At 45.6% G+C, this 26,778-nt stretch overlaps 24 non-coding genes across 24 annotated transcripts; all 24 read right to left on the bottom strand.

The window, feature by feature from the left end:
- Nucleotides 1-5,151: 5,151 nt before the first annotated feature.
- On the bottom strand, nt 5,152-5,243 carry TRNAK-UUU (transfer RNA isoleucine (anticodon UAU)). The gene is given in 2 exon segments: nt 5,152-5,187; nt 5,206-5,243. It is a non-coding gene; the product is annotated as a tRNA-Lys (tRNA).
- Nucleotides 5,244-5,386: 143 nt separating this feature from the next.
- TRNAI-UAU (transfer RNA isoleucine (anticodon UAU)) lies at nt 5,387-5,477 on the bottom strand. Its single transcript is given in 2 exon segments — nt 5,387-5,421; nt 5,440-5,477. It is a non-coding gene; the product is annotated as a tRNA-Ile (tRNA).
- Nucleotides 5,478-6,558: 1,081 nt separating this feature from the next.
- TRNAI-UAU (transfer RNA isoleucine (anticodon UAU)) lies at nt 6,559-6,650 on the bottom strand. The gene is given in 2 exon segments: nt 6,559-6,594; nt 6,613-6,650. It is a non-coding gene; the product is annotated as a tRNA-Ile (tRNA).
- A 1,550-nt stretch (nt 6,651-8,200) lies between these two features.
- Nucleotides 8,201-8,292, bottom strand: TRNAI-UAU (transfer RNA isoleucine (anticodon UAU)). Its single transcript is given in 2 exon segments — nt 8,201-8,236; nt 8,255-8,292. It is a non-coding gene; the product is annotated as a tRNA-Ile (tRNA).
- A 143-nt stretch (nt 8,293-8,435) lies between these two features.
- TRNAI-UAU (transfer RNA isoleucine (anticodon UAU)) lies at nt 8,436-8,527 on the bottom strand. The gene is given in 2 exon segments: nt 8,436-8,471; nt 8,490-8,527. It is a non-coding gene; the product is annotated as a tRNA-Ile (tRNA).
- Nucleotides 8,528-8,670: 143 nt separating this feature from the next.
- Nucleotides 8,671-8,762, bottom strand: TRNAI-UAU (transfer RNA isoleucine (anticodon UAU)). The gene is given in 2 exon segments: nt 8,671-8,706; nt 8,725-8,762. It is a non-coding gene; the product is annotated as a tRNA-Ile (tRNA).
- A 143-nt stretch (nt 8,763-8,905) lies between these two features.
- On the bottom strand, nt 8,906-8,997 carry TRNAE-UUC (transfer RNA glutamic acid (anticodon UUC)). The gene is given in 2 exon segments: nt 8,906-8,941; nt 8,960-8,997. It is a non-coding gene; the product is annotated as a tRNA-Glu (tRNA).
- Nucleotides 8,998-10,548: 1,551 nt separating this feature from the next.
- Nucleotides 10,549-10,640, bottom strand: TRNAI-UAU (transfer RNA isoleucine (anticodon UAU)). The gene is given in 2 exon segments: nt 10,549-10,584; nt 10,603-10,640. It is a non-coding gene; the product is annotated as a tRNA-Ile (tRNA).
- Nucleotides 10,641-11,252: 612 nt separating this feature from the next.
- On the bottom strand, nt 11,253-11,344 carry TRNAI-UAU (transfer RNA isoleucine (anticodon UAU)). The gene is given in 2 exon segments: nt 11,253-11,288; nt 11,307-11,344. It is a non-coding gene; the product is annotated as a tRNA-Ile (tRNA).
- Nucleotides 11,345-11,721: 377 nt separating this feature from the next.
- On the bottom strand, nt 11,722-11,813 carry TRNAI-UAU (transfer RNA isoleucine (anticodon UAU)). Its single transcript is given in 2 exon segments — nt 11,722-11,757; nt 11,776-11,813. It is a non-coding gene; the product is annotated as a tRNA-Ile (tRNA).
- Nucleotides 11,814-12,424: 611 nt separating this feature from the next.
- On the bottom strand, nt 12,425-12,516 carry TRNAI-UAU (transfer RNA isoleucine (anticodon UAU)). The gene is given in 2 exon segments: nt 12,425-12,460; nt 12,479-12,516. It is a non-coding gene; the product is annotated as a tRNA-Ile (tRNA).
- Nucleotides 12,517-13,127: 611 nt separating this feature from the next.
- Nucleotides 13,128-13,219, bottom strand: TRNAI-UAU (transfer RNA isoleucine (anticodon UAU)). The gene is given in 2 exon segments: nt 13,128-13,163; nt 13,182-13,219. It is a non-coding gene; the product is annotated as a tRNA-Ile (tRNA).
- A 143-nt stretch (nt 13,220-13,362) lies between these two features.
- TRNAI-UAU (transfer RNA isoleucine (anticodon UAU)) lies at nt 13,363-13,454 on the bottom strand. The gene is given in 2 exon segments: nt 13,363-13,398; nt 13,417-13,454. It is a non-coding gene; the product is annotated as a tRNA-Ile (tRNA).
- Nucleotides 13,455-13,597: 143 nt separating this feature from the next.
- On the bottom strand, nt 13,598-13,689 carry TRNAI-UAU (transfer RNA isoleucine (anticodon UAU)). The gene is given in 2 exon segments: nt 13,598-13,633; nt 13,652-13,689. It is a non-coding gene; the product is annotated as a tRNA-Ile (tRNA).
- A 612-nt stretch (nt 13,690-14,301) lies between these two features.
- TRNAK-UUU (transfer RNA lysine (anticodon UUU)) lies at nt 14,302-14,393 on the bottom strand. The gene is given in 2 exon segments: nt 14,302-14,337; nt 14,356-14,393. It is a non-coding gene; the product is annotated as a tRNA-Lys (tRNA).
- A 1,783-nt stretch (nt 14,394-16,176) lies between these two features.
- TRNAK-UUU (transfer RNA lysine (anticodon UUU)) lies at nt 16,177-16,268 on the bottom strand. Its single transcript is given in 2 exon segments — nt 16,177-16,212; nt 16,231-16,268. It is a non-coding gene; the product is annotated as a tRNA-Lys (tRNA).
- Nucleotides 16,269-16,408: 140 nt separating this feature from the next.
- TRNAI-UAU (transfer RNA isoleucine (anticodon UAU)) lies at nt 16,409-16,500 on the bottom strand. The gene is given in 2 exon segments: nt 16,409-16,444; nt 16,463-16,500. It is a non-coding gene; the product is annotated as a tRNA-Ile (tRNA).
- Nucleotides 16,501-18,049: 1,549 nt separating this feature from the next.
- Nucleotides 18,050-18,141, bottom strand: TRNAK-UUU (transfer RNA lysine (anticodon UUU)). Its single transcript is given in 2 exon segments — nt 18,050-18,085; nt 18,104-18,141. It is a non-coding gene; the product is annotated as a tRNA-Lys (tRNA).
- Nucleotides 18,142-18,281: 140 nt separating this feature from the next.
- On the bottom strand, nt 18,282-18,373 carry TRNAI-UAU (transfer RNA isoleucine (anticodon UAU)). Its single transcript is given in 2 exon segments — nt 18,282-18,317; nt 18,336-18,373. It is a non-coding gene; the product is annotated as a tRNA-Ile (tRNA).
- Nucleotides 18,374-19,688: 1,315 nt separating this feature from the next.
- Nucleotides 19,689-19,780, bottom strand: TRNAI-UAU (transfer RNA isoleucine (anticodon UAU)). The gene is given in 2 exon segments: nt 19,689-19,724; nt 19,743-19,780. It is a non-coding gene; the product is annotated as a tRNA-Ile (tRNA).
- Nucleotides 19,781-19,923: 143 nt separating this feature from the next.
- On the bottom strand, nt 19,924-20,015 carry TRNAI-UAU (transfer RNA isoleucine (anticodon UAU)). The gene is given in 2 exon segments: nt 19,924-19,959; nt 19,978-20,015. It is a non-coding gene; the product is annotated as a tRNA-Ile (tRNA).
- Nucleotides 20,016-21,097: 1,082 nt separating this feature from the next.
- On the bottom strand, nt 21,098-21,189 carry TRNAI-UAU (transfer RNA isoleucine (anticodon UAU)). Its single transcript is given in 2 exon segments — nt 21,098-21,133; nt 21,152-21,189. It is a non-coding gene; the product is annotated as a tRNA-Ile (tRNA).
- A 2,721-nt stretch (nt 21,190-23,910) lies between these two features.
- On the bottom strand, nt 23,911-24,002 carry TRNAI-UAU (transfer RNA isoleucine (anticodon UAU)). The gene is given in 2 exon segments: nt 23,911-23,946; nt 23,965-24,002. It is a non-coding gene; the product is annotated as a tRNA-Ile (tRNA).
- Nucleotides 24,003-24,849: 847 nt separating this feature from the next.
- Nucleotides 24,850-24,941, bottom strand: TRNAI-UAU (transfer RNA isoleucine (anticodon UAU)). Its single transcript is given in 2 exon segments — nt 24,850-24,885; nt 24,904-24,941. It is a non-coding gene; the product is annotated as a tRNA-Ile (tRNA).
- Nucleotides 24,942-26,778: the final 1,837 nt, after the last annotated feature.

Raw genomic sequence — 26,778 nt, 5'->3', positions numbered from 1 at the left:
GTGCAATCTGAAGAAAAAGGACTTGGCTCCTGGAGCTACATACATATGTTTGACACGCTTCAGGACATCACTTCCAGTCTTGGTACTATATATTGTGCGATACAAAGGCACGGGGAGTAGTATATTCTCAAGATATTTGTATAGCTTCCTTGGTTTCACTCCCGCCATATATTCATATGAGAATCGAGCACGCAGGAACTTATAAGCCGTCACAGCCTCCTTCAAAAAAACCGAAAACACCACCTTCAATACATTCGGTGGATACCACAAAGTTCGGCACATGTTTGCTAAGTCTGGGCTGTAATACCGTGCGCAAAAAGGGTCCTTCACATCCCTGAGGAAGCAGAACTGGTTCACTATTTGCCTCAGGGGTAAGTGCGACAGGCCAAGACCTCCATCACGTACACGTCGGAACAAGTTTATGCGGCTCATCCTTTCCCAAACCGATCCCCAAACAAAAACAGCCAGAATTCTGTGGAGCTTTTGTATGTTAATGCGTGGGCAGTGCAAAACACTCAACACGTACCACAGTTTGGTAATGAAAAACGCATTACACACCATGGTACGTGCAAACATAGACCATTTCGAGCCTTTTGTTCTCTTAATCCTTGCGCGCATTTGCGCAACTTGGTTCTGCCAGTATGATTCTCTGTCATGGTAAAACTCTAAAGGGGCGCCTAAGTATTTCGTTGTAGTGGAAACCCATTGCATGTTAACAAAGGTACTGGGTGTCATTGTCCAAGCTCCATGCCAGATTCCGAGGCTCTTGCCCCAGTTAACTGCACTGCCACTAGTACCACAATAACGCTTCACGATTTTCACAGTTTTCATGATACTGGCGTGGTCCCCACAAAACACCGCGATGTCGTCCGCATAAGCGAGTAGATTTACCTCCACTTGCTGCATTTTAAAGCCATTGATACAGTTAGCCTGTATTACGCTGAGGCACAAGAGCTCGATATATAAAGCGAAAAGTAACGGCGATAGTGGGCATCCCTGGCGCACCGACCGCTGCACTTCGATAAGCTCTCCTACTGACTTATTTATTATCAGCCTTGTCGTGCAACCCCTGTACGCTATTGCGACACCTTCCAGAATAACAGATGCTACGTTCACGTACTTCAGAATGGCAAATAGTATGGCGTGTGGCACCCGGTCGAACACCTTATCCAGATCCAATTGGAGAATTGCGACCTTCTTGCACAATAATTCACAACACTCGAGTGTGCTTCTCGCCGTATGAATGTTTGTGAAAATGGTCCGTTCCTTGATACCGCACGTCTGGTGTGGTGCAACTATATCTTGCACTATTGTTTGCAGTCTTTTAGTCAACACTTTCATGAATATCTTATAGTCGACGTTCGCTAAGCTGATAGGGCGATATGCTGTTACCCGCTTTAATGTGTCGCGATCATCTGTTTTCGGGATAAGAACTGTGTGTGTGGACAGGAAAGAAGGTGGTAGTCGTTTGCGCTCATATGCATTGTCTAAAACTGCAGCCAGTATAGGGGCTACTTCGTACTTGAACGCCTTGTGAAAAACGGCTCCTAGCCCGTCGAGCCCGGGAGATTTCCCACGTTTCAAATCGTCTATCGCACCTGCAACCTCATCGGCCATAACACGGCGCTCTAACATTTCCTTTCAGCTATCGTCAATATTTGGCATTAAAGGCATGAATGCCGTCACGAAACCCTCCGCGTCCACCGGGCAACGCGCGAACAGCTTTCTGTAGAACGTTGTGAACACGTGTTCGATCCCACTCTGTTCATTTAAGATAACACCGTCTTGTTCAACTTCGTAAATCTCGTTCCGGCGGGCCCACTTTCTTTTCTTTGCGAGGGCTCTTTTAGTTGGTGCCTCGCCTGTTATCGTTGCTTCTACTCTAGCTCGCACCAACGCCCCCTGATAGCATTCGATATCGGCCTGGTCAAGTTTTTGCTTCAGTGTGTTAATGTCGTCTTTGAACGTCCCAGGCGGTAGGCTTTCTTTGTATGTTAGCATTTGCAAGCTTTGCCGCAGGTTTTCCTCGTACTTATTCTTTTTGTGCTCTATAGCGCTTGCTCCTTCAAGTGCCTTCAATTTAGCTGTTTGCTTAAATGTTTCCCATTTCTCAGATATTGTTGTGTTTGTCTGGTTCTTTATCTCTTCGAGCAGGGCTAACACTTTCTCACAGAAAACACCATCCTCCAAAACTTTAGCATTAAGTTTCCATAATTCCCACGCAAACTTATTTCGGTTTTTCGCTTTGTCAATAACGTCGAACATGACTAGACAACGGCCACTAAATGCTACCGACTGCACACGATATTCTAGCTCAAGTGCTATCGATTCAGCCGGAGCGTACACTCTGTCCAGTCGGGCGTGGCTGGCTGCTTGGAAATGCGTGAAGCACACAATGCGGTCGTAATCTAAGCATTGTGCCACGTCCTCAAGCTCATATTCATCAATTATTTCGCGAAGCACAGCCGTGCTGGCGTCTCTATACGCTGTACCACTTGATTTATCACGCGCTGCCAGTACACAATTGAAGTCCCCCATCAGTACCAGGTTCCTTTCGACGTTGCAGTAATTTCTGATACTCTCGAAGAAATGTCTTCGTTCGTTGAGTAAATTAGGACCATAAAGGCATATCACTCGCCATTCAACTGAACCATAACGAAAATCACACAAAACCATGCACCCAGCCAAGTCTGACCTCACACCCTTCACTTCAAGGCCCGGGTGTTGGCACACAAAAAGAACGCACCCCGCGGATAGCCCTATGGCGTGACTCACACCCACGTACTACATTGACATGAAAGGTAGCGCCATACTCTTGGTCTCATCATCACTTCCAATTTTGGTTTCTTGTATGGCAATGATGTCTAAATCATGTTCGATCACCAGTCTATACAACGGTCGTTGTTTTCTGCTCGCCGCAAGCCCTCGAACATTGATTGTAGCAAATCGCAAGGGTTTATCGGGCAGCGCCATTGGAATAATTTATAATACAGACCCGTAGTATGGGCCTATGCTCCTGTCGACACATGACCTTGGGGCCGGCAACATTGGTTGGGGTTTCCACAGCTTACTGCTACGTGACTGGTGGCGGTGGCGACGGCATCGTCGTCGCCGTCGGCCTCCGCTCCTGTGGGATGTTCAGCCGTGGCCGCACTATCAGTCGACGTACAGGGGCTGTTTTTGCTAGAGGTTCACCGGGACGGCTTGGGTCGGTAGACTCACTCTCTCCCTCGGCGCCTTCGTGTGATCACTCATTCGTCGTGGTGCCCTCCTTGGAAATGTTCATTTCCTCTACTGCTTCCCTGTTGACCACCTCTGTCATGTTGCTTTTGTCTTCCTGCGTCTGCAGTGCTTCCGTGGAATCATTTTTCATCAACGATGTATCTTCGGCTTTGAGATTCGTCGACTTTACGTGAGCTCTCTCACCTGACATTTGCTCAGCTGGCACGCTGTCCATCGTGGCACTTTCTGCCTCCACTCTCGCTGCTGCCTCAAAATCGGCTTCGTCCATAAGGAGCTCCGACGTGTCGTCGCTCCCCACGGGCCCTGCAACACTGGCGTAGGTACGCACGCATTGCGACTCGTTGTGTCGAAAGCGACGACACAATGTGCACCGTGGTACATCACAGTCCCGACGAATGTGCCCGGTGCACTGGCAACGAAGGCATAGCGGTGCCCTTCCCGGCACCACCACAAGAGCCAGCTCACCAGCAATCCTTATTTGATGGGGCACATCCACTGGCTTGACTCCCGCCTTAAGTGTCATCGTATTATTTCGCGTCATTGACGCCTTGTCAGCCACACCACTGACCTTACACCGTTCCTTGATAATGTCCGTCACTCTGCCATAGTTCAGGAAGGCCGCTCGCACGTCGTCGTCCGGTACAGTAGGCAAGAGCCAGTGCAGCTTCAACCGAAGCTCCTGGTTCGATGGATCGATGAGGACGCAACGCTGGCCCTTTACTTTCACTTCCGCTTTTTCCAGCAGCCTCTTCGCACCTTCGGCACATTTGAACGTGATGCCCAAACGTGGTTCATTTGATACGCCCCCAAGGCCGTAACCACGAGGAGCAGTTTCAAATTACTCAGCGTATTTCTGAAGTATTCTGTGCGGTAAGGCCGTGCCCTCACATCCGCATGCACAAAAATATTCAAAACCATACGTCCTGAAGGCAGACTAGTGAGAACAACGCGATACTCGTTATCCGAGACAGCTAACACCCTGTTTCCGCTGCGAGCAACGGCCGCTGATACCGCTCCGACAGAGCCCATTTCAAATGCGTCCGCTTGCTACAGCGGCCGGAAGTGGAATCGAGGAATACGGTTGCACCTGAAGCAGTGCCTTAAAAAAATGTTACCTGCACATACCTCCAATAAACAAAAGTTTTCGAGCCAGGAAGTCGCCAGCATTGAGTATACAATGACCTTAATGACTGAATATCAAAACTGATGAAAGTTTATTCACCAGGTGAGGCTAGAACTCGCACCCCCGCATAATAACTGTCGTATAAGTACTGTGCGCTAAGAAATTGCGCCACAGGGGAATACGGTTGCACGTAGGAGCGGTGAAATAATTAGTGTTCCCTGCACATACCTTCAGTAAACAAATGTTTTCGAGCCAGGAAGTCGCCAGCATTGAGTACACAACATCATGACTAAATATGAAAAGTAATAAAAATTTCATTCCACAGGTGAGCGTCGAACTCGCAACTGCGGCATAGCTCCCGAGAACTGTCGTATATGTACCTTACGCTAACCAATTGCGCCACTGGGGAATACGGTGGCACATAGCAGCAGCGCCTTAAAAATGTTCCCGCACATACCTCCAGTAAACAAATGTTTTCGAGCCAGGAAGTCGCCAGCATTGAGTATACCATTAACCTCATGACTAAATATGAAAACTAATAAAAGTTTAATTCGCCAGGTGAGGATCTAACTTCCAACCCCAGCATAGCTCACGAAAACTGTCGTATAAGTACCGTGCGCTAACCAATTGCGCCACTGGGGGACACGGTCACACGTAGGAGTCTTTCCTTTAGAACTGTTGTCTGCGCAGAACTCCAGCAAACAAATGTTTTCGAGCCAGGCAGTCGCCAGCATTGAGTATACAATTAACCTCGTGACTAAATATGAAAACTAATAAAATTCTCATTCCCCAGGTGAGGCTCGAACTCACAACCCCGGCATAGCTCACGAGAACTCGTATAAAAGTACCGTGCGCTAACCGATTGCGCGACTGGGGAACACGGTCGCACGTAGGAGCCTTTCCTTTAGGACTGTTGTCTGCGCAAAACTCCAGTAAACAAATGTTTCCGAGCCAGGCAGTCGCCAGCATTCAGTATACAATGAACCTCATGACTAAATATGAAAACTAATAAAAATCTCTTTCCCCAGGTGAGGCTCGAACTCACAACCCGGCATAGCTCACGAGAACTGTCGTATAAGTACCGTGCACTAACCAATTGCGCCACTGGGGAACGCGGTTGCACGTAAGAGTGGTTCCTTTAGGACTGTTGTCTACACACACCTCCAGTAAACAAATGTTTTCGAGCCAGGCAGTCGCCAGCATTGAGTATACAATTAACCTCATGACTAAATAGGAAAACTAATTAAAATTTCATTCCCAAGGTGAGGCTCGAACTCTCAACCCACGCATAGCTCACGAGAACTGTCGTATGAGTACCGTGCGCTAACCAATTGCGCCACTGGGGAACACGGTTGCACGTAAGAGGGTTTCTTTTACGACTGTTGTCTCCACACAACTCCAGTAAACAAATGTTTCCGAGCCAGGCAGTCGCCAGCATTGAGTATACATTATACCTCAAGGCTAAATATGAAAACTAATGAAAATTCCATTCCCCAGGTGAGGCTCAAACTGACAACCCCGGCATAGTTCACGAGAACTTTCGTAAAGGTACCGTGCGCTAACCAATTGCGCCACTGGGGAACACGGTCACACGTAGGAGTCTTTCCTTTAGGACTGTTGTCTGCGCAAAACTCAAGTAAACAAATGTTTTCGAGCCAGGCAGTCGCCAGCATTGAGTATACAATTTACCGCATGACTAAATATGAAAACTAATAAAAATTTCATTCCCCAGGTTAGGCTCAAACTCACAACCCCGGCATAGTTCACGAGAACTTTCGTAAAGGTACCGTGCGCTAACCAATTGCGCCACTGGGGAACACGGTCACACGTAGGAGTCTTTCCTTTAGGACTGTTGTCTACACACACCTCCAGTAAACAAATGTTTTCGAGCCAGTCAGTCGCAAGCATTTAGTATACAATTACACTCATGACTAAATATGAAATCTAATAGAAATTTGATTCTATTGGTGAGGCTCGAACTCACAACCCCGGCATAGCTCACGAAAACTGTCGTATAAGTATCGTGTGCTAAATTATTGCGCCACTGGGGAACACGGTCGCACGTAGGACTCTTTCCTTTAGGACTGTTGTCTACACACAACTCCAGTAAACAAATGTTTTCGAGCCAGGCAGTCACCAATTGAGTATACAATTAACCTCATGACTAAATATGAAAACTAATAAAAATTTCATTCCCCAGGTGAGGCTCGAACTCACAACCCCGGCATAGCTCACGAGAACTGTCGTATAAGTACCGTGCACTAACCAATTGCGCCACTGGGGAACGCGGTTGCACGTAAGAGTGGTTCCTTTAGGACTGTTGTCTACACACACCTCCAGTAAACAAATGTTTTCGAGCCAGTCAGTCGCAAGCATTTAGTATACAATTACACTCATGACTAAATATGAAATCTAATAGAAATTTGATTCCATAGGTGAGGCTCGAACTCACAACCCCGGCATAGCTCACGAAAACTATCGTATAAGTATCGTGTGCTAACTTATTGCGCCACTGGGGAACACGGTCGCACGTAGGACTCTTTCCTTTAGGACTGTTGTCTACACACAACTCCAGTAAACAAATGTTTTCAAGCCAGGCAGTCACCAGCATTGAGTATACAATTAACCGCATGACTAAATATGAAAACTAATAAAAATTTCATTCCCCAGGTGAGGCTCGAACTCAAAACCCCGGCATAGCTCACGAGAACTGTCGTACAGGTACCGTGCGCTAACCAATTGCGCCACTGGGGAACATGGTTGCACGTAAGAGTGTTTCCTTTAGGACTGTTGTCTACACACACCTCCAGTAAACAAATGTTTTCGAGCCAGTCAGTCGCAAGCATTTAGTATACAATTACACTCATGACTAAATATGAAATCTAATAGAAATTTGATTCCATAGGTGAGGCTCGAACTCACAACCCCGGCATAGCTCACGAAAACTGTCGTATAAGTATCGTGTGCTAACTTATTGCGCCACTGGGGAACACGGTCGCACGTAGGACTCTTTCCTTTAGGACTGTTGTCTACACACAACTCCAGTAAACAAATCTTTTCGAGCCAGGCAGTCGCCAGCATTGAGTATACAATTAACCTCATGACTAAATATGAAAACTATTAAAAATTTCATTCCCCAGGGGAGGCTCGAACTCACAACACCGGCATAGCTCACGAGAACTGTCGTATAAGTACCGTGCACTAACCAATTGCGCCACTGGGGAACGCGGTTGCACGTGAGAGTGGTTCCTTTAGGACTGTTGTCTACACACACCTCCAGTAAACAAATGTTTTCGAGCCAGGCAGTCGCCAGCATTGAGTATACAATTAACCTCAAGCTAAATAGGAAAACTAATTAAAATTTCATTCCCCAGGTGAGGCTCGAACTCTCAACCCGCGCATAGCTCACGAGAACTGTCGTATAGGTACCGTGCGCTAACCAATTGCGCCACTGGGGAACACGGTTGCACGTAAGAGGGTTTCCTTTACGACTGTTGTCTCCACACAACTCCAGTAAACAAATGTTTCCGAGCCAGGCAGTCGCCAGCATTGAGTATACAATTAACCTCATAGCTAAATATGAAAACTAATGAAAATTCCATTCCCCAGGTGAGGCTCAAACTCACAACCCCGGCATAGTTCACGAGAACTTTCGTAAAGGTACCGTGCGCTAACCAATTGCGCCACTGTGGAACACGGTCGCACGTAGGAGTCTTTTCTTTAAGACTGTTGTCTACACACAACTCCAGTAAGCAAATGTTTTCGGGCCAGGCAGTCGCCAGCATTCAGTATACAATTACCTCATGGCTAAATATGAAAACTAATAAAATTTCACTCCCCAGGCGAGGCTCAAACTCACAACCCCGGCATAGCTCACGAGAACTGTCGTATAAGTACCGTGCGCTAACCAATTGCGCCACTGGGGAACACGGTCGCACGTAGGAGTCTTTCCTTTAGGACTGTTGTCTGCGCAAAACTCCAGTAAACAAATTTTTTCGAGCCACGCAGTCGCCAGCATTGAGTATACAATTAACCTCATGACTAAATATGAAAACTAACAAAAATTTCATTCCACAGGTGAGTCTCGAACTCACAACCTCGGCATAGCTGACGAGAACTGTCGTATAAGTACCGTGCGCTAACCAATTGCGCCACTGTGGAACACGGTCGTACGTAGGAGTCTTTCCTTTAAGACTGTTGTCTACACACAGCTCCAGTAAACAAATGTTTTCGAGCCAGGCAGTCACCAGCATTGAGTATACAATTAACCGCATGACTAAATATGAAAACTAATAAAAATTTCATTCCCCAGGTGAGGCTCGAACTCAAAACCCCGGCATAGCTCACGAGAACTGTCGTATAAGTACCGTGCGCTAACCAATTGCGCCACTGGGGAACACGGTTGCACGTAAGAGGGTCTCCTTTACGACTGTTGTCTCCACACAACTCCAGTAAACAAATGTTTCCGAGCCAGGCAGTCGCCAGCATTAAGTATAACACTAACCTCAAGGCTAATTATGAAAACTAATGAAAATTTCATTCCCCAGGTGAGGCTCAAACTCACAACCCCGGCATAGCTCACGAGAACTTTCGTGAAGGTACCGTGCGCTAACCGATTGCGCCACTGGGGAACACGGTCGCACGTAGGAGTCTTTCCTTTAAGACTGTTGTCTACACACAACTCCAGTAAACAAATGTTTTCGAGCCAGGCAGTCACCAGCATTGAGTATACAATTAACCGCATGACTAAATATGAAAACTAATAAAAATTTCATTCCCCAGGTGAGGCTCGAACTCAAAACCCCGGCATAGCTCACGAGAACGGTCGTATAAGTACCGTGCGCTGACAAATTGCGCCACTGGGGAACATGGTTGCACGTAAGAGTGTTTCCTTTAGGACTGTTGTCTACACAAACCTCCAGTAAACAAATGTTTTCGAGCCAGGCAGTCGTCAGCATTTCGTATACAATATACCTCATGACTAAATATGAAAACTAATAAAATTTTTATTCCCAAGGTGAGGCTCGGACCCACAACCCCGGCATAGCTCACGAGAACTTTCGTATAAGTACCGTGCCCTAACCAATTGCGCCACTGTGGAACATGGTTGCACGTAAGAGTGTTTCCTTTAGGACTGTTGTCTACACACACCTCCAGTAAACACATGTTTTCGAGCCAGGCAGTCGCCAGCAGTGAGTATACAATTAACCTCGAGACTAAATATGAAAACTAATAAAAATTTTATTCCCCAGGTGCGGCTCGAACTCAGAACCCCGGCATAGCTCACGAGAACTGTCGTATAAGTACCGTGCGCTAACAAATAGCGCCACTGGGGAACACGGTTGCACGTAAGAGTGTTTCCTTTACAACTGTTGTCAACACACTCCTCCAGTAAACAAATGTTTTCGAGCCAGGTAGTCGCCAGCATTGAGTATACTATTAACCTCATGACTAAATCTGAAAACTAATAAAAATGTCATTACCCAGGCGGGGCTCGAACTCACAACCCCGGGATAGCTCACGAGAACTGTCGTATAAGTACCGTGCGCCAACCAATTGCGCCACTGGGGAACACGGTTGCACGTAAGAGTGTTTCTTTTAGGACTGTTGTCTCCACACAACTCCAGTAAAGAAATGTTTTCGAGCCAGGCAGTTGCCAGCACTGAGTATACAATTAACCTCATGTTTAAATATGAAAACTAATGAAAATTTCATTCCCCAGCTGAGGCTCGAACTCACAACCCCGGCATAGCTCACGAGAACTGTCCTATAAATTCAGCGCTAACCAATTGCGCCACTGGGGAACACGGTTGCACGTAAAAGTGTTTCCTTTAGGACTGTTGTCTACACACAACTCAAGTAAACAAATTTTTTCGAGCCAGGCAGTCACCAGCATTGAGTATACATTTAACCTCATGACTAAATATGAAAACTAATAAAAATTTAATTCCACAGGTGAGTCTCGAACTCACAACCTCGGCATAGCTGACGAGAATTGTCGTGTAAATACCGTGCGCTAACCAATTGCGCCACTCGGGAACACGGTTGCACGTAAAAGTGTTTCCTTTAGGACTGTTGTCTACACACACCTCCTGTAAGCAAATGTTTTCGAGCCAGGCAGTCGCCAGCATTGAGTATACAATTAACCTCATGACTAATAATGAAAAGTAATAAAAATTTCATTCCCCAGGTGAGGCTCGAACTCACAACCCCGGCATAGCTCACGAGAACTGTCGTATAAGTACCGTGCGCTAACCAATTGCGCCACTGGGGAACACGGTTGCACGTAAGAGTGTTTTCTTTAGGACTGTTGTCTACACACACCTCCAGAAAACAAATGTTTTCGAGCCAGGCAGTCGCCAGCATTGAGTATACAATTAACCTCATGACTAAATATGAAAACTAATAAAAATTTCATTCCCAAGGTGAGGCTCGAACTCACAACCCCGGCATAGCTCACGAGAACTGTCGTATAAGTACCGTGCGCTAACCAATTCCGCCACTGGGGAACACGGTTGCACGTAAGAGTGTTTCCTTTAGGACTGTTGTCTCCACACAACTCCAGTAAACAAATGTTTCCGAGCCAGACAGTCGCCAGCATTGAGTATACAATTAACCTCAAGGCTAAATATGAAAACTAATGAAAATTCCATTTCCCAGGTGAGGCTCAAACTCACAACCCCGGAATGCTCACGAGAACTTTCGTAAAGGTACCGTGCGCTAACCGATTGCGCCACTGGGGAACACAGTCACACGTAGGAGTCTTTCCTTTAGGACTGTTGTCTGCGCAAAACTCCAGTAAACAAACGTTTTCGAGCCAGGCAGTCGCCAGAATTCAGTATACAATGAACCTCACGACTAAATATGAAAACTAATAAAAATTTCATTCCCCAGGTGAGGCTCGAACTCACAACCCCGGCATAGCTCACGAGAACTGTCGTATAAGTACCGTGCGCTAACCAATTGCGCCACTGGGGAACACGGTCGCACGTAGAAGTCTTTCCTTTAAGACTGTTGTCTACACACAACTCCAGTAAACAAATGTTTTCGAGCCAGCAGTCGTCAGCATTTAGTATACAATTAACCTCATGACTAAATATGAAATCTAATAAAAATTTGATTCCGTAGGTGAGTCTCGAACTCACAACCCCGGCATAGCTCACGAGAACTGCCGTATAAGTACAGTGCGCTAACCAATTGCGCCACTGGGGAACACGGTTGCACGTAAGAGTGTTTCCTTTAGGACTGTTGTCTACACACACCTCCAGTACACAAATGTTTTCGAGCCAGGCAGTCGCCAGCTTTGAGTATACAATTAACCTCATGACTAAATATGAAAACTAATAAAAATTTTATTCCCCAGGTGAGGCTCGAACTCACAACACCGGCATAGCTCACGAGAACTGTCGTATAAGTACCGTGCGCTAACCAATAGCGCCACTGGGGAACACGGTGTCACGTAAGAGTGTTTCCTTTACAACTGTTGTCTACACACTTCTCCAGTAAACAAATGTTTTGGAGCCAGGCAGTCGCCAGCATTGAGTATACTATTAACCTCATGACTAAATATGAAAACTAATAAAAATGTCATTACCCAGGCGGGGCTCGAACTCACAACCCCAGGATAGCTCACGAGAACTGTCGTATAAGTACCGTGCGCTAACCAATTGCGCCACTGGAGAACACGGTTGCACGCAAGAGTGTTTCTTTTAGGACTGTTGTCTCCACACAACTCCAGTAAAGAAATGTTTTCGAGCCAGGCAGTTGCCAGCATTGAGTATAAAATTAACCTCATGACTAAATATGAAAACTAATGAAAATTTCATTCCCCAGGTGAGGCTCGAACTCACAACCCCGGCTTAGCTCACGAGAACTGTCCTATAAATTCAGCGCTAACCAATTGCGCCACTGGGGAACACGGTTGCACGTAAAAGTGTTTCCTTTAGGACTGTTGTCTACACACTCCTCCAGTAAACAAATGTTTTCGAGCCAGGCAGTCGCCAGCATTGAGTATACTATTAACCTCATGACTAAATATGAAAACTAATAAAAATTTTATTCCCCAGGTGAGGCTCGAACTCACAGCCCCGGCATAGCTCACGAGAACTGTCGTATAAGTACCGTGCGCTAACCAATAGCGCCACTGGGGAACACGGTTGCACGTAAGAGTGTTTCCTTTACAACTGTTGTCTACACACTCCTCCAGTAAACAAATGTTTTCGAGCCAGGCATTCGCCAGCATTGAGTATACTATTAACCTCATGACTAAATCTGAAAACTAATAAAAATGTCATTACCCAGGCGGGGCTCGAACTCACAACCCAGAGATAGCTCACGAGAACTGTCGTATAAGTACCGTGCGCTAACCAATTGCGCCACTGGGGAACACGGTTGCACGTAAGAGTGTTTCTTTTAGGACATTTGTCTCCACACAACTCCAGTAAAGAAATGCTTTCGAGCCAGGCAGTTGCCAGCATTGAGTATACAATTAAACTCATTTCTAAATATGAAAACTAATGAAAATTTCATTCCCCACGTGAGGCTCGAACTCACAACCCCGGCATAGCTCACGAGAACTGTCCTATAAATTCAGCGCTAACCAATTGCGCCACTGGGGAACACGGTTGCACGTAAAAGTGTTTCCTTTAGGACTGTTGTCTGCACACAACTCAAGTAAACAAATTTTTTCGAGCCAGGCAGTCGCCAGCATTGAGTATACATTTAACCTCATGACTAAATATGAAAACTAATAAAAATTTCATTCCCCAGGTGAGGCTCGAACTCACAACCTCGGCATAGCTCACGAGAACTGTCGTATAAGTACCGTGCGCTAACCAATTCCGCCACTGGGGAACACGGTTGCACGTAAGAGTGTTTCCTTTAGGACTGTTGTCTACACACACCTCCAGTAAACAAATGTTTTCGAGCCAGGCAGTCGCCAGCCTTGAGTATACAATTAACCTCATGACTAAATATGAAAACTAATAAAAATTTCATTCCCCAGGTGAGGCTTGAACTCACAACCCCGGCATAGCTCACGAGAACTGTCGTATAAGTACCGTGCGCTAACCAACGGCACCACTGGGGAACACGGTTGCACATAAGAGTGTTTCCTTTAGGACTGTTGTCTACACACAACTCCAGTAAACAAATGTTTTTGGGCCAGGCTGTCGCCAGCATTGAGTATACAATTAACCTCATGACTAAATATGAAAACTAATAAAAATTTCATTCCCCAGGTGAGGCTCGAAATCACAACCCCGGCATGGCTCACGAGAACTGTCGTATAAGTACCGTGCGCTGACCAATTGCGCCACTGGGGAACACGGTCGCACGTAGGAGTCTTTCCTTTAAGACTGTTGTCTACACACAACTCCAGTAAACAAATGTTTTCGAGCCAGCAGTCGTCAGCATTTTGTATACAATTAACCTCATGACTAAATATGAAATCTAATAAAAATTTGATTCCGTAGGTGAGTCTCGAACTCACAACCTCGGCATAGCTGACGAGAACTGTCGTATAAGTACCGTGCGCTAACCAATTGCGCCACTGGGGAACACGGTCGCACGTAGGAGTCTTTTCTTTAGGACTGTTGTCTACACACAACTCCAGTAAACAAATGTTTTCGAGCTAGGCAGTCGCCAGCATTGAGTATACAATTAACCTCATGACTAAATATGAAAACTAATGAAAATTTCATTCCCCAGGTGAGGCTCGAACTCTCAACCCGCGCATAGCTCACGAGAACTGTCGTATAAGTACCGTGCGCTAACCAATTGCGCCACTGGGGAACACGGTTGCACGTAAGAGGGTTTCCTTTACGACTGTTGTCTCCACACAACTCCAGTAAACAAATGTTTCCGAGCCAGGCAGTCGCCAGCATTGAGTGTACAATTAACCTCAAGGCTAAATATGAAAACTAATGAAAATTCCATTCCCCAGGTGAGGCTCAAACTCACAACCCCGGCATAGCTCACGAGAACTTTCGTAAAGGTACCGTGCGCTAACCGATTGCGCCACTGGGGAACACAGTCACACGTAGGAGTCTTTCCTTTAGGACTGTTGTCTGCGCAAAACTCCAGTAAACAAATGTTTTCGAGCCAGGCAGTCACCAGCATTGAGTATACAATTAACCGCATGACTAAATATGAAAACTAATAAAAATTTCATTCCACAGGTGAGGCTCGAACTCAAAACCCCGGCATAGCTCACGAGAACTGTCGTATAAGTACCGTGCGCTAACCAATTACGCCACTGGGGAACACGGTCGCACGTAGGAGTCTTTCCTTTAGGACTGTTGTGTACACACAACTCCAGTTAACAAATGTTTTCGAGCCAGGCAGTCGCCAGCATTGAGTATACAATATACCTCAAGACTAAGTATGAAAACTAATAAAAATTTTATTCCCAAGGTGAGGCTCGAACCCACAACCCCGGCATAGCTCACGAGAACTTTCGTATAAGTACCGTGCCCTAACCAATTGCGCCACTGTGGAACATGGTTGCACGTAAGAGTGTTTCCTTTAGGACTGTTGTCTACACACACCTCCAGTAAACACATGTTTTCGAGCAAGGCAGTCGCCAGCATTGAGTATACAATTAACCTCATGACTAAATATGAAAACTAATAAAAATTTTATTCCCCAGGTGAGGCTCGAACTCACAACCCCGGCATAGCTCACGAGAACTGTCGTATAAGTACCGGCGCTAACCAATAGCGCCACTGGGGAACACGGTTGCACGTAAGAGTGTTTCCTTTACAACTGTTGTCAACACACTCCTCCAGTAAACAAAGGTTTTCGAGCCAGGCAGTCGCCAGCATTGAGTATACTATTAACCTCATGACTAAATCTGAAAACTAATAAAAATGTCATTACCCAGGCGGGGCTCGAACTCACAACCCCGGGATAGCTCACGAGAACTGTCGTATAAGTACCGTGCGCTAACCAATTGCGCCACTGGGGAACACGGTTGCACGTAAGAGTGTTTCTTTTAGGACTGTTGTCTCCACACAACTCCAGTAAAGAAATGTTTTCGAGCCAGGCAGTTGCCAGCATTGAGTATACAATTACCCTATGACTAAATATGAAAACTAATGAAAATTTCATTCCCCAGGTGAGGCTCGAACTCACAACCCCGGCATAGCTCACGAGAACTGTCCTATAAATTCAGCGCTAACCAATTGCGCCACTGGGGAACACGGTTGCACGTAAAAGTGTTTCCTTTAGGACTGTTGTCTACACACAACTCAAGTAAACAAATTTTTTCGAGCCAGGCAGTCGCCAGCATTGAGTATACATTTAACCTCATGACTAAATATGAAAACTAATAAAAATTTAATTCCACAGGTGAGTCTCGAACTCACAACCTCGGCATAGCTGACAAGAATTGTCGTATAAATACCGTGCGCTAACCCAATGCGCCACTTGAGAACACGGTCGCACGTAGGAGTCTTTTCTTTAGGACTGTTGTCTACACACAACTCCAGTAAAAAATGTTTTCGAGCCAGGCAGTCGCCAGCATTGAGTATACAATTAACCTCATGACTAAATATGAAAACTAATGAAAATTTCATTCCCCAGGTGAGGCTCGAACTCTCAACCCGCGCATAGCTCACGAGAACTGTCGTATAAGTACCGTGCGCTAACCAATTGCGCCACTGGGGAACACGGTTGCACGTAAGAGGGTTTCCTTTACGACTGTTGTCTCCACACAACTCCAGTAAACAAATGTTTCCGAGCCAGGCAGTCGCCAGCATTGAGTATACAATTAACCTCAAGGCTAAATATGAAAACTAATGAAAATTCCATTCCCCAGGTGAGGCTCAAACTCACAACCCCGGCATAGCTCACGAGAACTTTCGTAAAGGTACCGTGCGCTAACCGATTGCGCCACTGGGGAACACAGTCACACGTAGGAGTCTTTCCTTTAGGACTGTTTGCGCAAAACTCCCGTAAACAAACGTTTTCGAGCCAGGCAGTCGCCAGCATTCAGTATACAATGAACCTCACGACTAAATATGAAAACTACTAAAAATTTCATTCCCCAGGTGAGGCTCGAACTCACAACCCCGGCATAACTCACGAGAACTGTCGTATAAGTACCGTGCGCTAACCAATTGCGCCACTGGGGAACACGGTCGCACGTAGGAGTCTTTTCTTTAGGACTGTTGTCTACACACAACTCCAGTAAACAAATGTTTTCGAGCTAGGCAGTCGCCAGCATTGAGTATAAAATTAACCTCATGACTAAATATGAAAACTAATGAAAATTTCATTCCCCAGGTGAGGCTCGAACTCTCAACCCACGCATAGCTCACGAGAACTGTCGTATAAGTACCGTGCGCTAACCAATTGCGCCACTGGGGAACACGGTTGCACGTAAGAGGGTTTCCTTTACGACTGTTGTCTCCACACACCTCCAGTAAACACATGTTTTCGAGCAAGGCAGTCGCCAGCATTGAGTATACAATTAACCTCATGACTAAATATGAAAACTAATAAAAATTTTATTCCCCAGGTGAGGCTCGAACTCACAACCCCAGCATAGCTCACGAGAACTGTCGTATAAGTACCGGCGCTAACCAATAGCGCCACTGGGGAACACGGTTGCACGTAAGAGTGTTTCCTTTACAACTGTTGTCAACACACTCCTCCAGTAAACAAAGGTTTTCGAGCCAGGCAGTCGCCAGCATTGAGTATACTATTAACCTCATGACTAAAACTGAAAACTAATAAAAATGTCATTACCCAGGCGGGGCTCGAACTCACAACCCCGGGATAGCTCACGAGAACTGTCGTATAAGTACCGTGCGCTAACCAATTGCGCCACTGGGGAACACGGTTGCACGTAAGAGTGTTTCTTTTAGGACTGTTGTCTCCACACAACTCCAGTAAAGAAATGTTTTCGAGCCAGGCAGTTGCCAGCATTGAGTATACAATTAACCTCATGACTAAATATGAAAAGTAATGAAAATTTCATTCCCCAGGTGAGGCTCGAACTCACAACCCCGGCATAGCTCACGAGAACTGTCCTATAAATTCAGCGCTAACCAATTGCGCCACTGGGGAACACGGTTGCACGTAAAAGTGTTTCCTTTAGGACTGTTGTCTACACACAACTCAAGTAAACAAATTTTTTCGAGCCAGGCAGTCGCCAGCATTGAGTATACATTTAACCTCATGACTAAATATGAAAACTAATAAAAATTTAATTCCACAGGTGAGTCTCGAACTCACAACCTCGGCATAGCTGACAAGAATTGTCGTATAAATACCGTGCGCTAACCCAATGCGCCACTTGGGAACACGGTCGCACGTAGGAGTCTTTTCTTTAGGACTGTTGTCTACACACAACTCCAGTAAAAAATGTTTTCGAGCCAGGCAGTCGCCAGCATTGAGTATACAATTAACCTCATGACTAAATATGAAAACTAATGAAAATTTCATTCCCCAGGTGAGGCTCGAACTCTCAACCCGCGCATAGCTCACGAGAACTGTCGTATAAGTACCGTGCGCTAACCAATTGCGCCACTGGGGAACACGGTTGCACGTAAGAGGGTTTCCTTTACGACTGTTGTCTCCACACAACTTCAGTAAACAAATGTTTCCGAGCCAGGCAGTCGCCAGCATTGAGTATACAATTAACCTCAAGGCTAAATATGAAAACTAATGAAAATTCCATTCCCCAGGTGAGGCTCAAACTCACAACCCCGGCATAGCTCACGAGAACTTTCGTAAAGGTACCGTGCGCTAACCGATTGCGCCACTGGGGAACACAGTCACACGTAGGAGTCTTTCCTTTAGGACTGTTTGCGCAAAACTCCAGTAAACAAACGTTTTCGAGCCAGGCAGTCGCCAGCATTCAGTATACAATGAACCTCACGACTAAATATGAAAACTACTAAAAATTTCATTCCCCAGGTGAGGCTCGAACTCACAACCCCGGCATAACTCACGAGAACTGTCGTATAAGTACCGTGCGCTAACCAATTGCGCCACTGGGGAACACGGTCGCACGTAGGAGTCTTTTCTTTAGGACTGTTGTCTACACACAACTCCAGTAAACAAATGTTTTCGAGCTAGGCAGTCGCCAGCATTGAGTATAAAATTAACCTCATGACTAAATATGAAAACTAAAGAAAATTTCATTCCCCAGGTGAGGCTCGAACTCTCAACCCACGCATAGCTCACGAGAACTGTCGTATAAGTACCGTGCGCTAACCAATTGCGCCACTGGGGAACACGGTTGCACGTAAGAGGGTTTCCTTTACGACTGTTGTCTCCACACACCTCCAGTAAACACATGTTTTCGAGCAAGGCAGTCGCAAAAATTGAGTATACAATTAACCTCATGACTAAATATGAAAACTAATAAAAATTTTATTTCCCAGGTGAGGCTCGAACTCACAACCCCAGCATAGCTCACGAGAACTGTCGTATAAGTACCGGCGCTAACCAATAGCGCCACTGGGGAACACGGTTGCACGTAAGAGTGTTTCCTTTACAACTGTTGTCAACACACTCCTCCAGTAAACAAAGGTTTTCGAGCCAGGCAGTCGCCAGCATTGAGTATACTATTAACCTCATGACTAAATCTGAAAACTAATAAAAATGTCATTACCCAGGCGGGGCTCGAACTCACAACCCCGGGATAGCTCACGAGAACTGTCGTATAAGTACCGTGCGCTAACCAATTGCGCCACTGGGGAACACGGTTGCACGTAAGAGTGTTTCTTTTAGGACTGTTGTCTCCACACAACTCCAGTAAAGAAATGTTTTCGAGCCAGGCAGTTGCCAGCATTGAGTATACAATTAACCTCATGACTAAATATGAAAAGTAATGAAAATTTCATTCCCCAGGTGAGGCTCGAACTCACAACCCCGGCATAGCTCACGAGAACTGTCCTATAAATTCAGCGCTAACCAATTGCGCCACTGGGGAACACGGTTGCACGTAAAAGTGTTTCCTTTAGGACTGTTGTCTACACACAACTCAAGTAAACAATTTTTTTCGAGCCAGGCAGTCGCCAGCATTGAGTATACATTTAACCTCATGACTAAATATGAAAACTAATAAAAATTTAATTCCACAGGTGAGTTTCGAACTCACAACCTCGGCATAGCTGACGAGAATTGTCGTATAAATACCGTGCGCTAACCCAATGCGCCACTTGGGAACACGGTCGCACGTAGGAGTCTTTTCTTTAGGACTGTTGTCTACACACAACTCCAGTAAACAAATGTTTTCGAGCTAGGAAGTCGCCAGCATTGAGTATACAATTAACCTCATGTATAACTATGAAAACTAATAAAAATTTCATTCCCCAGGTGGGGCTCGAACTCACAACCCCGGCATAGCTCACGAGAACTGTCGTATAAGTACCGTGCGCTAACCAATTGCGCCACTGGGGAACACGGTTGCACGTAAGAGTGTTTTCTTTAGGACTGTTGTCTACACACACCTCCAGTAAACAAATGTTTTCGAGCCAGGCAGTCACCAGCATTGAGTATACAAATAACCTCATGACTAATAATGAAAACTAATAAAAATTTCATTCCCCAGGTGAGGCTCGAACTCACAACCCCGGCATAGCTCACGAGAACTGTCGTATAAGTACCGTGCGCTAACCAATTGCGCCACTGGGGAACACGGTTGCACATAAGAGTGTTTCCTTTAGGACTGTTGTCTACACACAACTCCTGTAAACAAATGTTTTCGGGCCAGGCTGTCGCCAGCATTGAGTATACAATTAACCTCATGACTAAATATGAAAACTAATAAAAATTTCATTCCCCAGGTGAGGCTCGAAATCACAACCCCGGCATAGCTCACGAGAACTGTCGTATAAGTACCGTGCACTAACCAATTGCGCCACTGGGGAACACGGTTGCACGTAAGAGTGTTTCCTTTAGGACTGTTGTCTACACACACCTCCAGTAAACAAATGTATTCGAGCCAGGCAGTCGCCAGAATTTAGTATACAATTAACCTCATGACTAAATATGAAATCTAATAAAAATTTGATTCTATAGGTGAGGCTCGAACTCACAACCCCGGCATAGCTCACGAGAACTGTCGTATAAGTACCGTGCACTAACCAATTGCGCCACTGGGGAACGCGGTTGCACGTAAGAGTGTTTCCTTTACGACTGTTGTCTACACACATCTCCAGTAAACAAATGTTTTCGAGCCAGGCAGTCGCCAGCATTGAGTATACAATTAACCTCATGGCTAAATAGGAAAAATAATAAAAAATTTATTCCCCAGGTGAGGCTCGAACTCTCAACCCGCGCATAGCTCACGAGAACTGTCGTATAAGTACCGTGCGCTAACCAATTGCGCCACTGGGGAACACAGTTGCACGTAAGAGGGTTTCCTTTACGACTGTTGTCTCCACACAACTCCAGTAAACAAATGTTTCCGAGCCAGACAGTCGCCAGCATTGAGTATACAATTAACCTCAAGGCTAAATATGAAAACTAATGAAAATTCCATTCCCCAGGTGAGGCTCAAACTCACAACCCCAGAATGCTCACGAGAACTTTCGTAAAGGTACCGTGCGCTAACCGATTGCGCCACAGGGGAACACAGTCACACGTAGGAGTCTTTCCTTTAGGACTGTTGTCTGCGCAAAACTCCAGTAAACAAACGTTTTCGAGCCAGGCAGTCGCCAGAATTCAGTATACAATGAACCTCACGACTAAATATAAAAACTAATAAAAATTTCATTCCCCAGGTGAGGCTCGAACTCACAACCCCGGCATAGCTCACGAGAACTGTCGTATAAGTACCGTGCGCTAACCAATTGCGCCACTGGGGAACACGGTCGCACGTAGAAGTCTTTCCTTTAAGACTGTTGTCTACACACAACTCCAGTAAACAAATGTTTTCGAGCCAGCAGTCGTCAGCATTTAGTATACAATTAACCTCATGACTAAATATGAAATCTAATAAAAATTTGATTCCGTAGGTGAGTCTCGAACTCACAACCCCGGCATAGCTCACGAGAACTGCCGTATAAGTACAGTGCGCTGACAAATTGCGCCACTGGGGAACATGGTTGCACGTAAGAGTGTTTCCTTTAGGACTGTTGTCTACACACACCTCCAGTAAACAAATGTTCTCGAGCCAGGCAGTCGTCAGCATTTAGTATACAATTAACCTCATGACGAAATATGAAATATAATAAAAATTTGATTCCATAGGTGAGGCTCGAACTCACAACCCCGGCATAGCTCACGAGAACTGTCGTATAAGTACCGTGTGCTAACTAATTGCGCCACTGGGGAACACGGTCGCACGTAGGAGTCTTTCCTTTAGGACTGTTGTCTACACACAACTCCAATAAACAAATGTTTTCGAGCCACGCAGTCGCCAGCATTGAGTATACAATTAACCTCACGAATAAATATGAAAACTAATCAAAATTTCATTCCCCAGGTGAGGCTCGAACTCACAACCCCGGCATAGCTCACGAGAACTGTCGTATAAGTACCGTGCACTAACCAATTGCGCCATTGGGAACACGGTCGCACGTAGGAGTCTTTCCTTTAAAACTGTTGTCTACACACAACTCCAGTAAACAAATGTTTTCGAGCCAGGCAGTCACCAGCATTGAGTATACAATTAACCGCATGACTAAATATGAAAACTAATAAAAATTCCATTCCCTAGGTGAGGCTCGAATTCAAAACCCCGGCATAGCTCACGAGAACTGTCGTATAAGTACCGTGTGCTAACTAATTGCGCCACTGGGGAACACGGTCGCACATAGGAGTCTTTCCTTTAGGACTGTTGTCTACACACAACTCCAATAAACAAATGTTTTCGAGCCACGCAGTCGCCAGCATTGAGTATACAATTAACCTCACGACTAAATATGAAAACTAATAAAAATTTCATTCCCCAGGTGAGGCTCGAACTCACAACCCCGGCATAGCTCACGAGAACTGTCGTATAAGTACCGTGCACTAACCAATTGCGCCATTGGGAACACGGTCGCACGTAGGAGTCTTTCCTTTAAAACTGTTGTCTACACACAACTCCAGTAAACAAATGTTTTCTAGCCAGGCAGTCACCAGCATTGAGTATACAATTAACCGCATGACTAAATATGAAAACTAATAAAAATTCCATTCCCCAGGTGAGGCTCGAACTCAAAAGCCCGGCATAGCTCACGAGAACTGTCGTATAAGTACCGTGCGCTAACCAATTGCGCCACTGGGGAACATGGTTGCACGTAAGAGTGTTTCCCTTAGGACTGTTGTCTACACAACTTCCAGTAAACAAATGTTTTCGAGCCAGGCAGTCGTCAGCATTTAGTATACAATTAACCTCATGACGCAATATGAAATCTAATAAAAATTTGATTCCATAGGTGAGGCTCGAAGTCACAACCCCGGCATAGCTCACGAGAACTGTCGTATAAGTACCGTGCGCTAACCAATTACGCCACTGGGGAACACGGTCGCACGTAGGAGTCTTTCCTTTAGGACTGTTGTCTACACACAACTCCAGTAAATAAATGTTTTCGAGCCAGGCAGTCGCCGGCATTGAGTATACAATCACCTCATGACTAAATTTGAAAACTAATAAAAATTTCATTTCCCAGGTGAAGCTCGAAGTCTCAACCCCCGCATAGCTCACGAGAACTGTCGTATAAGTACCGTGCGCTAACCAATTACGCCACTGGGGAACACGGTCGCACGTAGGAGTCTTTTTTTAGGACTGTTGTGTACACACAACTCCAGTAAGCAAATGTTTTCGAGCCAGGCAGTCGCCAGCATTGAGTATACAATATACCTCATGACTAAATATGAAAACTAATAAAAATTTTATTCCCAAGGTGAGGCTCGAACCCACAACCCCGGCATAGCTCACGAGAACTTTCGTATAAGTACCGTGCCCTAACCAATTGCGCCACTGTGGAACATGGTTGCACGTAAGAGTGTTTCCTTTAGGACTGTTGTCTACACACACCTCCAGTAAACACATGTTTTCGAGCCAGGCAGTCGCCAGCATTGAGTATACAAATAACCTCATGACTAAATATGAAAACTAATAAAAATTTTATTCCCCAGGTGAGGCTCGAACTCACAACCCCGGCATAGCTCACGAGAACTGTCGTATAAGTACTGGCGCTAACCAATAGCGCCACTGGGGAACACGGTTGCACGTAAGAGTGTTTCCTTTACAACTGTTGTCAACACACTCCTCCAGTAAACAAACGTTTTCGAGCCAGGCAGTCGCCAGCATTGAGTATACTATTAACCTCATGACTAAATCTGAAAACTAATAAAAATGTCATTACCCAGGCGGGGCTCGAACTCACAACCCCGGGATAGCTCACGAGAACTGTCGTATAAGTACCGTGCGCTAACCAATTGCGCCACTGGGGAACACGGTTGCACGTAAGAGTGTTTCTTTTAGGACTGTTGTCTCCACACAACTCCAGTAAAGAAATGTTTTCGAGCCAGGCAGTTGCCAGCATTGAGTATACAATTAACCTCATGACTAAATATGAAAACTAATGAAAATTTCATTCCCCAGGTGAGGCTCGAAATCACAACCCCGGCATAGCTCACGAGAACAGTCGTATAAGTACCGTGCGCTAACCTATTGCGCCACTGGGGAACACGCTTGCACGTAAGAGTGTTTCCTTTAGGACTGTTGTCTACACACACTTCCAGTAAACAAATGTTTTCGAGCCAGGCAGTCGCCAGAATTTAGTATACAATTAACCTCATGACTAAATATGAAATCTAATAAAATTTTGATTCTATAGGTGAGGCTCGAACTCACAACCCCGGCATAGCTCACGAGAACTGTCGTATAAGTACCGTGCACTAACCAATTGCGCCACTGGGGAACGCGGTTGCACGTAAGAGTGTTTCCTTTACGACTGTTGTCTACACACATCTCCAGTAAACAAATGTTTTCGAGCCAGGCAGTCGCCAGCATTGAGTATACAATTAACCTCATGGCTAAATAGGAAAACTAATAAAAAATTTATTCCCCAGGTGAGGCTCGAACTCTCAACCCGCGCATAGCTCACGAGAACTGTCGTATAAGTACCGTGCGCTAACCAATTGCGCCACTGGGGAACACAGTTGCACGTAAGAGGGTTTCCTTTACGACTGTTGTCTCCACACAACTCCAGTAAACAAATGTTTCCGAGCCAGACAGTCGCCAGCATTGAGTATACAATTAACCTCAAGGCTAAATATGAAAACTAATGAAAATTCCATTCCCCAGGTGAGGCTCAAACTCACAACCCCGGAATGCTCACGAGAACTCTCGTAAAGGTACCGTGCGCTAACCGATTGCGCCACTGGGGAACACAGTCACACGTAGGAGTCTTTCCTTTAGGACTGTTGTCTGCGCAAAACTCCAGTAAACAAACGTTTTCGAGCCAGGCAGTCGCCAGAATTCAGTATACAATGAACCTCACGACTAAATATGAAAACTAATAAAAATTTCATTCCCCAGGTGAGGCTCGAACTCACAACCCCGGCATAGCTCACGAGAACTGTCGTATAAGTACCGTGCGCTAACCAATTGCGCCACTGGGGAACACGGTTGCACGTAAGAGTGTTTCCTTTACAACTGTTGTCTACACACTTCTCCAGTAAACAAATGTTTTCGAGCCAGGCAGTCGCCAGCATTGAGTATACTATTAACCTCATGACTAAATATGAAAACTTATAAAAATGTCATTACCCAGGCGGGGCTCGAACTCACAACCCCGGGATAGCTCACGAGAACTGTCGTATAAGTACCGTGCGCTAACCAATTGCGCCACTGGGGAACACGGTTGCACGCAAGAGTGTTTCTTTTAGGACTGTTGTCTCCACACAACTCCAGTAAAGAATTGTTTTCGAGCCAGGCAGTTGCCAGCATTGAGTATACAATTAACCTCATGACTAAATATGAAAACTAATGAAAATTTCATTCCCTAGGTGAGGCTCGAACTCACAACCCCGGCATAGCTCACGAGAACTGTCCTATAAATTCAGCGCTAACCAATTGCGCCACTGGGGAACACGGTTGCACGTAAAAGTGTTTCCTTTAGGACTGTTGTCTACACACTCCTCCAGTAAACAAATGTTTTCGAGCCAGGCAGTCGCCAGCATTGAGTATACTATTAACCTCATGACTAAATATGAAAACTAATAAAAATTTTATTCCCCAGGTGAGGCTCGAACTCACAACCCCGGCATAGCTCACGAGAACCGTCCTATAGATTCAGCGCTAACCAATTGCGCCACTGGGGAACACGGTTGCACGTAAAAGTGTTTCCTTTAGGACTGTTGTCTACACACAACTCAAGTAAACAAATTTTTTCGAGCCAGGCAGTCGCCAGCATTGAGTATACAATTAACCTCATGACTAAATATAAAAACTAATGAAAATTTCATTCCCCAGGTGAGGCTCGAAATCACAACCCCGGCATAGCTCACGAGAACTGTCGTATAAGTACCGTGCACTAACCAATTGCGCCACTGGGGAACACGGTTGCACATAAGAGTGTTTCCTTTAGGACTGTTGTCTACACACACCTCCAGTAAACAAATGTTTTCGAGCCAGGCAGTCGCCAGAATTTAGTATACAATTAACCTCATGACTAAATATGAAATCTAAAAAAATTTGATTCTATAGGTGAGGCTCGAACTCACAACCCCGGCATAGCTCACGAGAACTGTCGTATAAGTACCGTGCACTAACCAATTGCGCCACTGGGGAACGCGGTTGCACGTAAGAGTGTTTCCTTTACGACTGTTGTCTACACACATCTCCAGTAAACAAACGTTTTCGAGCCAGGCAGTCGCCAGCATTGAGTATACTATTAGCCTCATGACTAAATCTGAAAACTAATAAAAATGTCATTACCCAGGCGGGGCTCGAACTCAAAACCCCGGGATAGCTCACGAGAACTGTCGTATAAGTACCGTGCGCTAACCAATTGCGCCACTGGGGAACACGGTTGCACGCAAGAGTGTTTCTTTTAGGACTGTTGTCTCCACACAACTCCAGTAAAGAATTGTTTTCGAGCCAGGCAGTTGCCAGCATTGAGTATACAATTAACCTCATGACTAAATATGAAAACTAATGAAAATTTCATTCCCTAGGTGAGGCTCGAACTCACAACCCCGGCATAGCTCACGAGAACTGTCCTATAAATTCAGCGCTAACCAATTGCGCCACTGGGGAACACGGTTGCACGTAAAAGTGTTTCCTTTAGGACTGTTGTCTACACACTCCTCCAGTAAACAAATGTTTTCGAGCCAGGCAGTCGCCAGCATTGAGTATACTATTAACCTCATGACTAAATATGAAAACTAATAAAAATTTTATTCCCCAGGTGAGGCTCGAACTCACAACCCCGGCATAGCTCACGAGAACCGTCCTA

This window comes from Rhipicephalus microplus, chromosome 8 (assembly GCF_043290135.1).
Source record: "Rhipicephalus microplus isolate Deutch F79 chromosome 8, USDA_Rmic, whole genome shotgun sequence".
Classification (NCBI taxonomy): domain Eukaryota; kingdom Metazoa; phylum Arthropoda; class Arachnida; order Ixodida; family Ixodidae; genus Rhipicephalus; species Rhipicephalus microplus.
Note: the sequence above shows the minus strand (reverse complement) of the source record. Positions and strands in the feature narration are given on the sequence as shown.